The 12,077-nt window shown below is 39.4% G+C and overlaps 1 long non-coding RNA gene across 1 annotated transcript in view; it reads left to right on the top strand.

The window, feature by feature from the left end:
* LOC122462911 overlaps positions 1 to 11,678 on the top strand; it is a 31,606-nt gene extending 19,928 nt beyond the window's left edge. Inside the window, exons 3-4 of the long non-coding RNA XR_006285813.1 lie at positions 2,515 to 2,680; positions 10,214 to 11,678. This is a non-coding gene — a long non-coding RNA (uncharacterized LOC122462911). The remainder of the gene's footprint in view (positions 1 to 2,514; positions 2,681 to 10,213) is intronic.
* The last annotated feature ends 399 nt before the right edge of the window (positions 11,679 to 12,077 follow it).

The raw sequence follows: 12,077 nt of genomic DNA, 5'->3' as shown, positions 1-12,077 counted from the left end.
GGACGAAGGGCCCCAATGGACATTGCTTTCCACAAGGTTCTGCAAGCTCGCGGCACAGGAACCTTGATCCTATTATGCAAAGGCCACTCAAAGAACTCCCGTAATGGGTAAGTGAGCTTCATTTCTTTCCTGCCCTGTAATTTAAACACATCTCTCCCCACCCCTTCCCCCCACCCCTGACACACACAACCTCCTCCCAGGATAATTCAGTTAAAAGACAGAATGTTCCACTAACTAAAAGAAACCTGCGATATGTGTTGCCAGGATAGCACATGTGGGTACCAGATACTTAGTGTGTATACTTTATTCTTTTATCCACATTTTTCTCTCTCAACCATTCAGCCCTTTTTATTACTGACCTCTCTCTCTCTGTATTTGTTTTTCATTCTGCTCTTTGTCATATTCTCGTTTCCTTTATTTTTCTATAGGATTATTTTTCACAAAAATTGTGGGGAAGGGGGGAAGTGGTTTTTCTCCCCTCCTGCTCTCCTAAACTAAACATTCAAGTTCAAGATGAACTTTCAAATTTGTAATGTTTGTGTGTGTGAGGAGTTAGGCACAATGAGTCCTCCCACACCAATCCTGAGTTTTCGGAGCAATTTGCTGCTGGTTTATCTTTCATTTTAAGTTGGTAAATGGCATCTTTCCCTGCTGTCATACTGGCAATTTTTTTTTTAATTATCCATTGGTCTGAGTTGTCTGCTTTAAAGATGAACAGCTACAAATGCAACTGGAAAGCTGCATTAAATTATCCCGATCAGCAGTCTATTAATACACAAACTCTGGATAAATGTGTATAGTGTGTTATATTTGGCTTCAAAGTTTAGATTTTTTTGATGCATGGAACTATGGACCATGCACATAAATTTCACAAAGTGTCAACAATACCATTTAACAAATTAGTTAGACCCCTATATTTCAGATTTAGCACTTGATTACTAGAGTACCGCAAACAGTGGATACAGAAATACATCGATGGTGTATGATCCTTCTATTATTGTCAAAATTCAACACTCTTTTCATATTGCACATTCTCTAGTGCATTCTCTATGGGCTTGAATCAATGGCGTCAACATCAGACAATTATTTATCTGCATCTTGCAAATTACAAAGCTCCCACTGTAACAAGGTGGCATAATTAAATGTTTGGTAGCTAACAATCTTTTATGCATGTTTTATCAACTCCATATATGTTAACCGAAAGTTATTGCTGTAGCAGAAAATATTTAATCAATGTTTCATGCATATTTCTGACAAGGCCCACAACACCATAGGATAAGTACGTAAAAGGAATATATATTACTCTAATTCTGTTCAAATATCTAAAATATCCCATACTGAAAAACCTTTCTGAACTTTTGCAAAACAACTTAACAAAGAGGTCACCAAAATCTGTTCAGGTAGCAAAGGTATCAGACACTGTGTTCTGTTAATCCAGAAACAAAAAGCCAAATTCTCTGCTGGTGTAAAATTGATGCAGTTCAGTTGAAGTCAGCTTTCCAGATCTTTCATTATTCAATTGACTACCCAGGACACTCTCAATCATTACATTACTTTGACTGCTATTATGATACAGACTAAGGGTCTGAGTGAGCAAGGTGCTTGAAGTCATGCCATTTACGCCAGGGAAGTGGAGAGTATATTGCACGCACCGCTTTCAGATGAGGTATTCCATCAGCTTTCACAGAAAATGAGAAGAAAAAAAATCCTGTTCTGTGCAGTTTTTTCTCTTTTTCCTGTTTTCCACAAAAATATTTTTACAGGCTAAATTAAATTAAATAAAATGAAAATTAAATAAAATTCACTGTTAAGATACAAATGTCTACTTGGGGCAAATGTGGAAAGATCTAAAATGTGTTCTGAAGTAGAATTTTGTTCTGCATATAGATACAAAACATGAAGGGGAAAAAATGCCAGATGGGGATTTTTTAGTGTGGAAAATACATGCACCAGAATGCTCTTTATTAAAGAGACTTAATGGCTCAGGGTATCAGTAATGGGTCATGGAGCATATCATGTCTAGGACACTGGTTCAAATGTAAGCTAGGCTGGTAGTGACCAAATGTTGCTACCCTCTGACAGCTGTTTGAGTATCTACCTTTGAGTCCAGTGCCCAATGGACATATGTGAACATCACAAGCACAACATTATCCCTGTTGACCTACTTCTTGTTGAAATCAGCTGAAATACAAAGAAATGATTGAGACTGACCTACTATTTCAACTCTGGAGGTCACCACTCAAAGTCAAGATTTAGGGATAGTATGGAGAAGCCTGTATTACTGTTGTTGTTGTATCTCTTGTACTTAGACTAGACTTCATTCTCCAGGGCTGCTGCCAACAGTGATAATACTGTGAAATACTGTGGTCATTCCAAGAAACAGGAGAGAAGACGTTACAGCGTTGGGGAATTTTTCTACAAGGCTATATGGATGTCTTGAAAATGCATGTGCATTTTACCATCTTGTATCTTAGTCAGTCAATTCTCTGCTGCATTTGCAACATATTCTTTTAGTTTTGCAGAAATCCTCTCCAAAGATGCAGCTCCATCTATCCAGCTCCTTTGACGTGCATGACATAAATAAAATAACTACAAGGGAGCGTGAAAGGAGGAAGAAAACTTGGGGGTGCATGCCCCTTCCTGCTCCATTGGCAGGTTTCTCATGAGAGGTTTCACACAGGTTTGTTCTTATGGCTTTCCATTTACAAAATGGTTGATGAGGATGTACTTGAAATCCCTGTACCACCCAGCAAGAAGTAGAATTCTTCCCTCATTAACAGCAGGGCACCAGAAATCTACTTCTCCGCCTCACTCCCATACAATTTAACTTTCTTGAAGTATAGGATTTAGACTTGTCCTTCAAATACTTGGGGGGGAAAATCTTCAAGGTCTTTCATGAGAATATCTTCCAATGATGGGAGGATTCTAACTAAAAAGCTGGGTTTTTTAGCCTTTTAAAATCCAGAATCTGAATGTGGCTATTGAGTTACTTGAGGAAGTCACAGTCACAGTGATCAACCCAGCTGAAACAGTCAATCTTCTCTGCATGAGATCATCCTAAATCTTTTCCCTGGACTTAAGCTATTACAAACATCTGTGTATGTTTAAAACATACCAAGTTTATTTCAAAATGTTTTCATCGTGTTTTATTAGCAATGGGTGAAGCTCAAATGGTCCAGAGGTCTGGCTCAGAGAAGCATCCAAAAGTCTGGTTGCTTCCCCAAACCTTTCCTGAGCCACTTTGGGTTTCCAAAATTTGGAGTCCATATGTCTTAAAACAGTGGATTTGTTTTCCCTTTTATTGATCATCCAGCATTAAGAACCCTAGTCATAAGGGGCAAAGATAGAAGGCTGAACTGTTAGCCCTTGCTGTGCAGAGATTAGAGAAACGCAGGAGTCCAAGATCAGGGTGAATGCAAGACTGTCTTTTTCCTGTTTATACAGATCCTTGCCTCCTTGGCATATGTCTCCAAGTGGCCACCCTGAATAACAGCTCTAAATGTTCACAACTAACACCATATCCCCCTTTCTGAAAAGGGAAAGGTACTAATACTTTTATCCAAATTTCTCATTAAAAATAATGTATAATAAGAATGGACATATTAACGAAGTAGTCTCAAGGAGCTCTGGCACATCCCTGAACAATCCCCTGTTTTTGAGAATCCTTCACTGAAATGTGTTCTCCTGGATTCAGCACTGTGAAGGATTTGACTCTATGATGCCTGTCAAAGTCCCTCTTCTGATGGTTATTATACTGATATTCCTTCTTTTGTAGTCTCAGGAAGTAGGTTGCTCTAAATGTTCACAACTAATGTTTGCAGTGTCATTGTAGCTGTGTTGGTCCCAGGATAATAGAGAGACAAAGGTGAGATAATATCTTTTATTGGTCCAACTTCTTTTGTGGGAAAAACAAGCTTTTGAGCTTACACAGAGCTGAAGAAGTGCTCTATGTAAACTCAAGAACCTGTCTTTTCACCAACAGAAGTTGCTCCAATAATGGATATTACCTCACCCACCTTGTCTCTCATCTAATGTCACATTCTGGACCAATAGCAATTGGTCATGTTTTACAGTGTGTAAGATGGCAGTGCATAAGATTGTCCAGACTTCAGTGGACACACTGAGGCTGCTATTATGCACAGCATGTCACATTTAAAATAGAGTGTCTCAAAATTATTAGCACTTGTGTGTTTATCTTCTGTTCATAAAAGACAGACTAGTTGGCTATAGCTGCTAAATATAGGTTCCAATGTTTTAATCCACTAACAATCCATTATCCTGTTTGTTAGAATATGATTGATGGGGTGCAGGGATCCTTCTTATACCTTACTACCCCTTAGAACTGCAGTAATTAGATTTTGTTGTTGTTGTTCTGTAGATAAAGGTCAGAAATTCTTCCTTTTTAGTGAATAGACATTATAATGGACCTGTTCCTTGGGATGTTGAGCGCATCCTTGAATTGACAGTCCCCAGGGCAATTAGAGACATGCAGGAAGTGCTCGGTGGCATGTCTGATCAGACCCTATGGCATAGTATTCAGAGTAACTATTCTCCTAAAATGACATAAAATATATGATCAGGTTAAAAAAAAGAAAAGTCCACCATGGTGAAGACTCAAAGCTAGGTTGTGAGGCCCCCTATTGCTAAGACATTGTTATTTTTATTCTATATTAAAGACCATTTATAAGTGTCGTGGAAAGTGTTATAGTTAAAAACTAAATAACCTTGTCAAACAAGCTCTAGATTGCAAATGGCTCTACTGTGGCTATACATAGGAACAAGCAGCAAGCACCCCTCTTTGTGGCCTGCCTGGATCTTTGCTCTGTGCATGGAGGGAGATTAACTTCTGCTATATCAACTGCCATCACGTATACACATGGGCGGGAATGAACAGAGAAGGGCAAGGAGTGGGTGAGGACTTTGGCCTAGTTGATAGAGCACTGGACTGGGACTTGAGAATCCTGGGTTCCATTAGTTTTGCCAATGGTCTACTGGGTGACCTTAGGCAAGCCACTCCCCTTCTCTGTACCTTGGTTTCCCCATCTGTAAAATGGAAATAACAATACTGAGTTCCTTTGTAAAGTGCCTTGAGTAGTGATGAAAACTGCTATATGAGAGTTAGGTAATACTGTTGACTCCCTCCCCCCTCTTACTCTGACAAGCAGAGCTAGTGCCAAGGAAGGGAGCATGCTGCACCCTCTGAAAGGTTTTAGAAAATTTATTCTCCTGCAGGAGCAGCAAGGGGGAAACTTAGAGTTCCAGTTCATCCCTGGGGCTGCACCTGAGGTGGAACAGCTACACACTACCCTTCATGCAGGGTGAAACATAAAGTCTCAGATTATCCTGAAGGGCAAGTACAAGACTCTTCAAGGCACAGTGAGCAGCATGAGCTGCCGCCTGATGCCGGTGGCACGATTCATGGAGAAAGATACTATTCACTGGAATTAAAAGTGACAAAATCTAGTCCAGCCTCATCAGATGCAGCCATTTGTAATGGCTTTCCCAGGCGCTAGTGTGAATTGTGAAGGGTTTCCTGCACCGAAGGGTCTCTCTTCATGGGGAAGCTTTACCAATTATTCCAGTAGAGTTACACTGATACTGTTTTATACCAGTGTATGTCCCCATGTGGAGTAAGTGTCCATGTGGGGAGTTATACCAGAATAACCAGTATAACAATATGTGTTTAAGTTTATACCGCTTTAACTTTCCGATGTAGACAAGCCTTAAGAAAGTTTGGCTGGTTGGATTTAATTTTGTTTTCTCCTACATTCTGTAGTAGATTTCTCGCTTCCTATAAAGCACGGGCTCTTTCTCTTCACTGCATGGGTATATGATCAACTCCTGAATACAGCACTTTGATACCTTGTTCACATCTCTTTGAAAATGTACACTCCACCTCCTCTTCGCCTCCCACATCACTTTACTTTGTGGGGAAGTGACACCAGGGCAGTTTTTGCGCTTATCCTGACCTTTTCTTCTTTCAGAGGACTCTGAGTTCCCCTTTTCATGTTGTGTGCATGCACACGTCCCATTCACTGGGCTTTGTGTCAGTTCTTGATTTATTGATAAATAGAAGGTGTCTTGTTTCTTTATCCAACTTTGATCCCTTTAAAAAAAAAAGAAAAAGAAAACCACAGTCAGAAGAACAGGTAGATAGTAAGTATGGAGAATTTTCTGACAGTCACTAGTGACTGGAACATCCAGTTATGATTGTCCTGATTGTGGACACATGTTGCTTAAATGTTTTATTTATTTATTTATTCTCTCCCTCTCTTTTAAGTTAAGATGCAGTCACTGTCCCAAATTGTGAATGCTGATCAGTATAAAATAATTACAAAAATGTGATATTTTTCTGAACAGTAAACAGGGTGAAATGGCGAGGCTTTCAAATGAGATCCTCCATCAGAGCGCCCTAATAAACACACCTTCAACACATTCTGACCTCTTCATTTTTCCTTGCAAAGATTAATAATAGGTAGCTTAGCAACGATGCCTGTATTGTCAGCACATGTTAGAGACTTGGCAGCATTCAAGGTCGATGTGCAATAAGCTTGGATTGAATGCCATTAACTATATGCCACTTTGCCTCTGGAGTTTATTGCTAAATTTTTATTCCGGGGGAAGAAAATACAGTGCTGACACAGCTCATATGTGGACCACATTGGAAGGTGTGGAACAGTTTATCTAACTCAGGAGTGAAAAATGATCAGAACGTCTCATTTGAAATTAAATCTGCATCAGTTATCACTAAGCATAGTGGCAAATTCTGCATGCAACTTCAGATATTAATAAAATGTAAATAGTTATGGAAGAAATAATTATCATGCTTTTTAATTGCTGCTGCATGCAAAAATAACAACTCTGTGAATCTGGGAGAAGAAACCAGGTAGATTGTCATTTGGTCCAATCCTGTGAGATGCTGAGTGTCCTCTACTAAGTATCTTCAACTGCCAATGAGTTTTTAAAAAAATGAAAGAGAAATACAGAATCACTAAACCAAATTCATTACTTTTTGTCTGTAGCTTTAGACCCAGATAGGCAGGAGAACAATTCTCCATCTCCTTACACTTTATATAGGCCCCAGTACAGGAGAGCACATTCATCAAGTAAAGCATATGGCTAAGTCCCATTGATGTCAGTGGAACTTAAGGATGTGCTAAAAATAAAGCATGTACTGAAATGCTTTGCTGAATAGAGATAGCTGTGTGCAGGGGAGACATTTAAAGGTGCAGAACTCAGAAAACGAGCAGCATCTCAGCTTCATGGTTACATGTACCACATTGACAAAAGGCACATTTCTTGACAGGTAGCTCTTCTCACAAGTTCCAGCTCAAAGGGTGAAATCCAAACTCCCTTGAAGGCAATTGCAACACTCCCATAGACTTCAAGGGGGGGGCAGTATTTTGCCCAAAATGTTTCACCCTTTGGAATAATCGTACAAACTTTGGAATATTGATCTGAACAGAATCTTTGACGCTTCTAAGCTTTGCTATCCACGAAGCTTTATATCACTGCTGTGACCAAGTATATTTGCAGAACTATTTATGTTTAAGTTGGATATTCAAAACACTGGGTAACACAAGACAAAGGGTGGCAAACTTCTCACTGAAACTTCAAGCTTTAAAATGCTGTAATATTTAATTTCTGCCTCTGTCATGATTTATATCTAGCTAGTGCTGCTGGATTTATATCTATCCCAAATGCTTTGATTGCACATTCATTTTTTATTGCCACATCGCAGGTATCTCAAATCCAGAAGTCCTTGCTTCTCCTAGTGTATATTTTTTACATTTGCTCTTATGCATGGGGTATCACACTGTTCTAGAGCTTGCAGGATTGGATGGTAAGTGAGAATGACAAGCATATTTTGAATTCTATTTATGAATCTACCGTGAGCAAAAAGTAAATGACCCTGGTGCATCAAGAGTTTTTTGTCTGCACCTCCTACTAAATTCTTGCAGCTCACCATGAAATAAAGAAAAGCATAAAAATGTAGCCAGGAACACTAAGTTGGACATAAAATAATTTGTATTTGTTATCTAGCAAACATTCAAAGGGAAGTGTCAAAATGTGTTGTTTTTATAAGAATATGTAAACTAGAGAATTGTAGGGATTGGAACTGGAATGAACCCATCCAGTTCATTCCCTCCCCCTGCCCAATGCAGGACTGTAAAATTTTGGGTATTTTGTCTAAAATAATTTCAGTGTGATAGGACTGCCTGAACTATCCTGGGAGAAAAGTTCCACCGCTTAATGGATCTCGTTGTTGATGCTTTCTGGTCATGCAGCCTGCATTTCCCCCCATATTTTAATTTCATTCCATTACTTGTAGTTACAGACCCCCTGAACCACCAGAAATAACCTCTCCACCTCACTGATGTTCATACATTTCAGCTATTTGTAAATTGTCTCTGCATTAGAGGAATGGTTTAAAATAACTAACTAATGCTCCAATTTTGCACCAGGCTATGCTAGTATGGACCCCTGTGCCCAGTATGAGTACCATGATGTCATGGTCATGTACACAGGGGTCCATGCTAATGGAATCAATGCACATTGGCTGAAATATGTCTAACTTGGCTGAGCGACAGTGAAGGCTCTGGAAAATTTCCCATGGACTTCAATGGGAGTTGAAGGTGAAAATTGGATCACTTACTTTAGATTTCTAAATATGGTTCTAGAGCTATAAGTTTAGGCACCCAGGTTTGAAGGTGTATGTTCATGGGTACAGTCAAAGCTAACCAATGCATCTTGAATTTCAAATATCAGATACTCGCAATAAATTGCTAACAATCCATCTATAGTCCAAGAAGTCTTTACTGATATTATTTAGTGATTGTTTGCACAAGGAATAAACTTGAGGAAATAAAAAATCCGCTTTTGGGCATTCAGTAAACAGATATAAAAGAGTGCTTGAGCAAGAGCTCCATTGTGGGGAGGGGGGAACTGCTGGCAGGACATTCTCTGGCCCCGGTTAGGAAAGCATCCCTAGCAGAGGTGGGATGAAACATTTTTAGTTTTATTTTTCTTGGATGAAAAATAGCTTTTCAACCCAACTGAAAAATTTCACCAAACAAATTTCAGTTTTGGTTGATATTTTTCCAGTTTTCCATTTTAAAAAATGGAAACTAACCCTCCCACCCCCACCCCCCAAAAATTGGTAGTAATTTCTGAGTTTGGGGAAGGAAATTAAAAAAAAATGTTTTTTTCAATGCAAAACTGAACAATTCCACAGAAAAAAATTAGTAGCATTTTGGACTACCTCTAACCCCTAGTAAGTACTTAAGTACGTGCTTAAGTACTATAAAGTCAATGGGATTTAAGCACCTACTTTAAGCATGTGCTCAAGTACTTTGCAAAATAAAGACTTCTCAGAGGGCCCCACACCTTTGAAATTGGCTGTCTACTTGGTGCAAAACAATCTGAATCTGACTACCTTTAAGACACATTGCCAAGCTTTCCCACCCCACTCCAGGCACCTATGAATGTGGGGGAGGGATGGGACTTGTCAGGATGGGGAATTATTCATGAAAACGCTTGATTTCTGGCAAGAAACAGACAAGAGTACATAAAATAAATATATTCCCCATCATTTGCCCAGCGATCGTAATAAATCCATGTGCATTCAGTAGTCTTTGTTGTGTGGGATAATGCTGTATTAATTTCAGTGCTGTGTGTGTGTATCCCAGAGACAATAAAACTTACTCCTAGAGGAACAATATCTGAAGTGTCTTCACCAGTGATAGTCATGCATTCATTAATATATCATTCTGGTCAGTCTCAGCAATCATATGTTAGTTTCTGTGTCCCGTTGGGGCTAAAAAAATCTTTAGTCTGCTTAAATGAAACGTTGCTTGACTGGGCAGCCTTATGAACATTTGTGCACTTATCCCCATGGCTTGCTTTTGGAAAGAATTGAAGATTGCTTCTATACTGAAGGAGCTTTTTAAAAAAAACAAAAAAACAACCCTTCACCTTTTTGAAGTTCTTTTTGTGATCCTGAATGTTCAAATGAATATCAAGCCTCTGTGCATTTAAACATAATGTGGCTGCTTAGTAATGATGAAGGGGCTGCATGGAGGAAAGATTAAAAGGTCTAGATTCACCCAGTGTGGCACTGGGAGATGTAAACTACTTCTCCCTGTGCCATCAAATGATGTTTCCTCCATTTGGAACATGTTTAGTTTGTGCCAATAGTTCCCTTGTTCTTTAGACTGTCCTCTGCTTTATTGGCCAGGGAGTTGACGTAGATCTCACACTCACATTTGGTCATGGCCTGGAAAATGCCCCCTGGTCCAGGTGGGGTCGAATATGATGGAGAGTGTTGGTTAGTTCATGTACCTTGGCTACAAGCAGAGTTCAAATGGATGAAGCAAACTGGGCGTTCTTCGACAAATGGGTCTCGTCACCTGCTGTATGAAATCCATGTCTTGCTTATGGATGCAAAAACATCTTTGCACTGAGACAAAGTTCAGGACCTATCAAACCTGTGTACTATCTGTATTGCTGGATGGGTCGGAAACGTGGACTCTCTACCACGCAGATATGGACCAGCTAGAGGCATTCCATATGTACTGTCAGCACCAAATCCCGAGCATAAAGTGATTTGACTTTGTGCAAAGTGTCACAAACTCTCAAAGGGCTGGCCTTTCCTCAGTCACTCTCTATACTCAACAGCAGTGTTCTGTGCTCTTTGGCCATGTTGCCAGGATGGACAAAAATGCCCCAGCACACCAGGCTTTCAAACTGTCCATTGACATGCAAAGGGGTACAACCCGAAACTTACCAGGCACCACCTGCAGGGCCATTCCACAAATTTACAGATTCACAGGATTGAGCCAGCTCAGGGAAGTTCACTTCACAATGTCTGTTGTGACACCATCAAGCATAGTCACTCTTGTTGGTGCAATGGTTCTTAGTAGACAGTGTGTGTTCGCTTGATTATTGAAAGCTATCACCTTCCGCTCTCCTGGCATAAGGGAGTTTGTGGCCACATTGCACCACCATAGCATCCATCTGTTGGTCTTTGCACTGCTGGGGCCTCTGCTCCCAAAACCTTGGCTGAATGGAGCCCAATATTGGTAGCTTGAACAAATGGACAGCTAAGGGGGAATATGAAAATGGTCTGCATGTATTTGAATGGAGTTAACAAAGTGGGGGAGATGAATTGTTTAGGGGCGCCTAAGGAGAGATCAGTTGGTTTAATTAGTATGAAACTAAGCACTGGGAAATTTAGGCAGGACATAAATAATAATAAAAATCCTAAAAAGTATAACATATTGTGGAAGAGTCTTTGGTGGAAATGGTGGAACTTGAAACTAGAGTCATTTGAAACTAGAAAACACAGAAAAATATAATGTCAGGAACAATACTACACAGATATGGAGATAAGTTTTTTTTTTTCCTTTTTAATTTCCATGCTTCAGTACTTCAGGAAGAGATTTGCAGGCAAAGACTGAGGGGTAATGGCACCATGCTGATATATAACTATTAGATTTGGAGGGACTGCTATTATGCAGTGATTTCTGCTTATATAAGGTAAAGGCCTGGCTGAAATTGTTTTTCTCTTTTGCATATCTTCATACTTAGTTAGTAAAATGTCACTTCTGATACTTGTGATAAGAGAAAACAAAACCAGATCTAAATGTATAATCTTCCAATAAAGTCAACTTTTTCCACTCCTACTTCTGCACCTCAGTCAATCTCTGAGTTGTTTATGATTTAGTCTTGGCATCTCTTGTTAAAAAAAATCAAAGGCAAACCAATATATCCTGGGAAGAATTCACAGTTAATAAACCTAAAAGATAAGCTTGGAAGATAGATTAATGAATCATGCTTATGTTTCTATTTCTTAATTCCCATCACAGTACTGAATCAGAAACTCCATTTGGAAGGCTTCTAACATAATATATCTTCCCTTCCTTTTGAATTGTCTCATTGCTGGATGTTTCTCAAATGCATTTACATATTGACCAACTTGGTACAACCAAGTTTGGGTACATCCAAATAGTATGCCCATAGTAAATCAAATACAAGTTTATTTCACCTATTCATTTTACTTTTAGCATTGGAAAACC

Source organism: Chelonia mydas, chromosome 14, assembly GCF_015237465.2.
Source record: "Chelonia mydas isolate rCheMyd1 chromosome 14, rCheMyd1.pri.v2, whole genome shotgun sequence".
In the NCBI taxonomy this organism is placed as follows: Eukaryota; Metazoa; Chordata; order Testudines; family Cheloniidae; genus Chelonia; species Chelonia mydas.
This window is presented reverse-complemented; position numbering and strand designations above follow the sequence as displayed.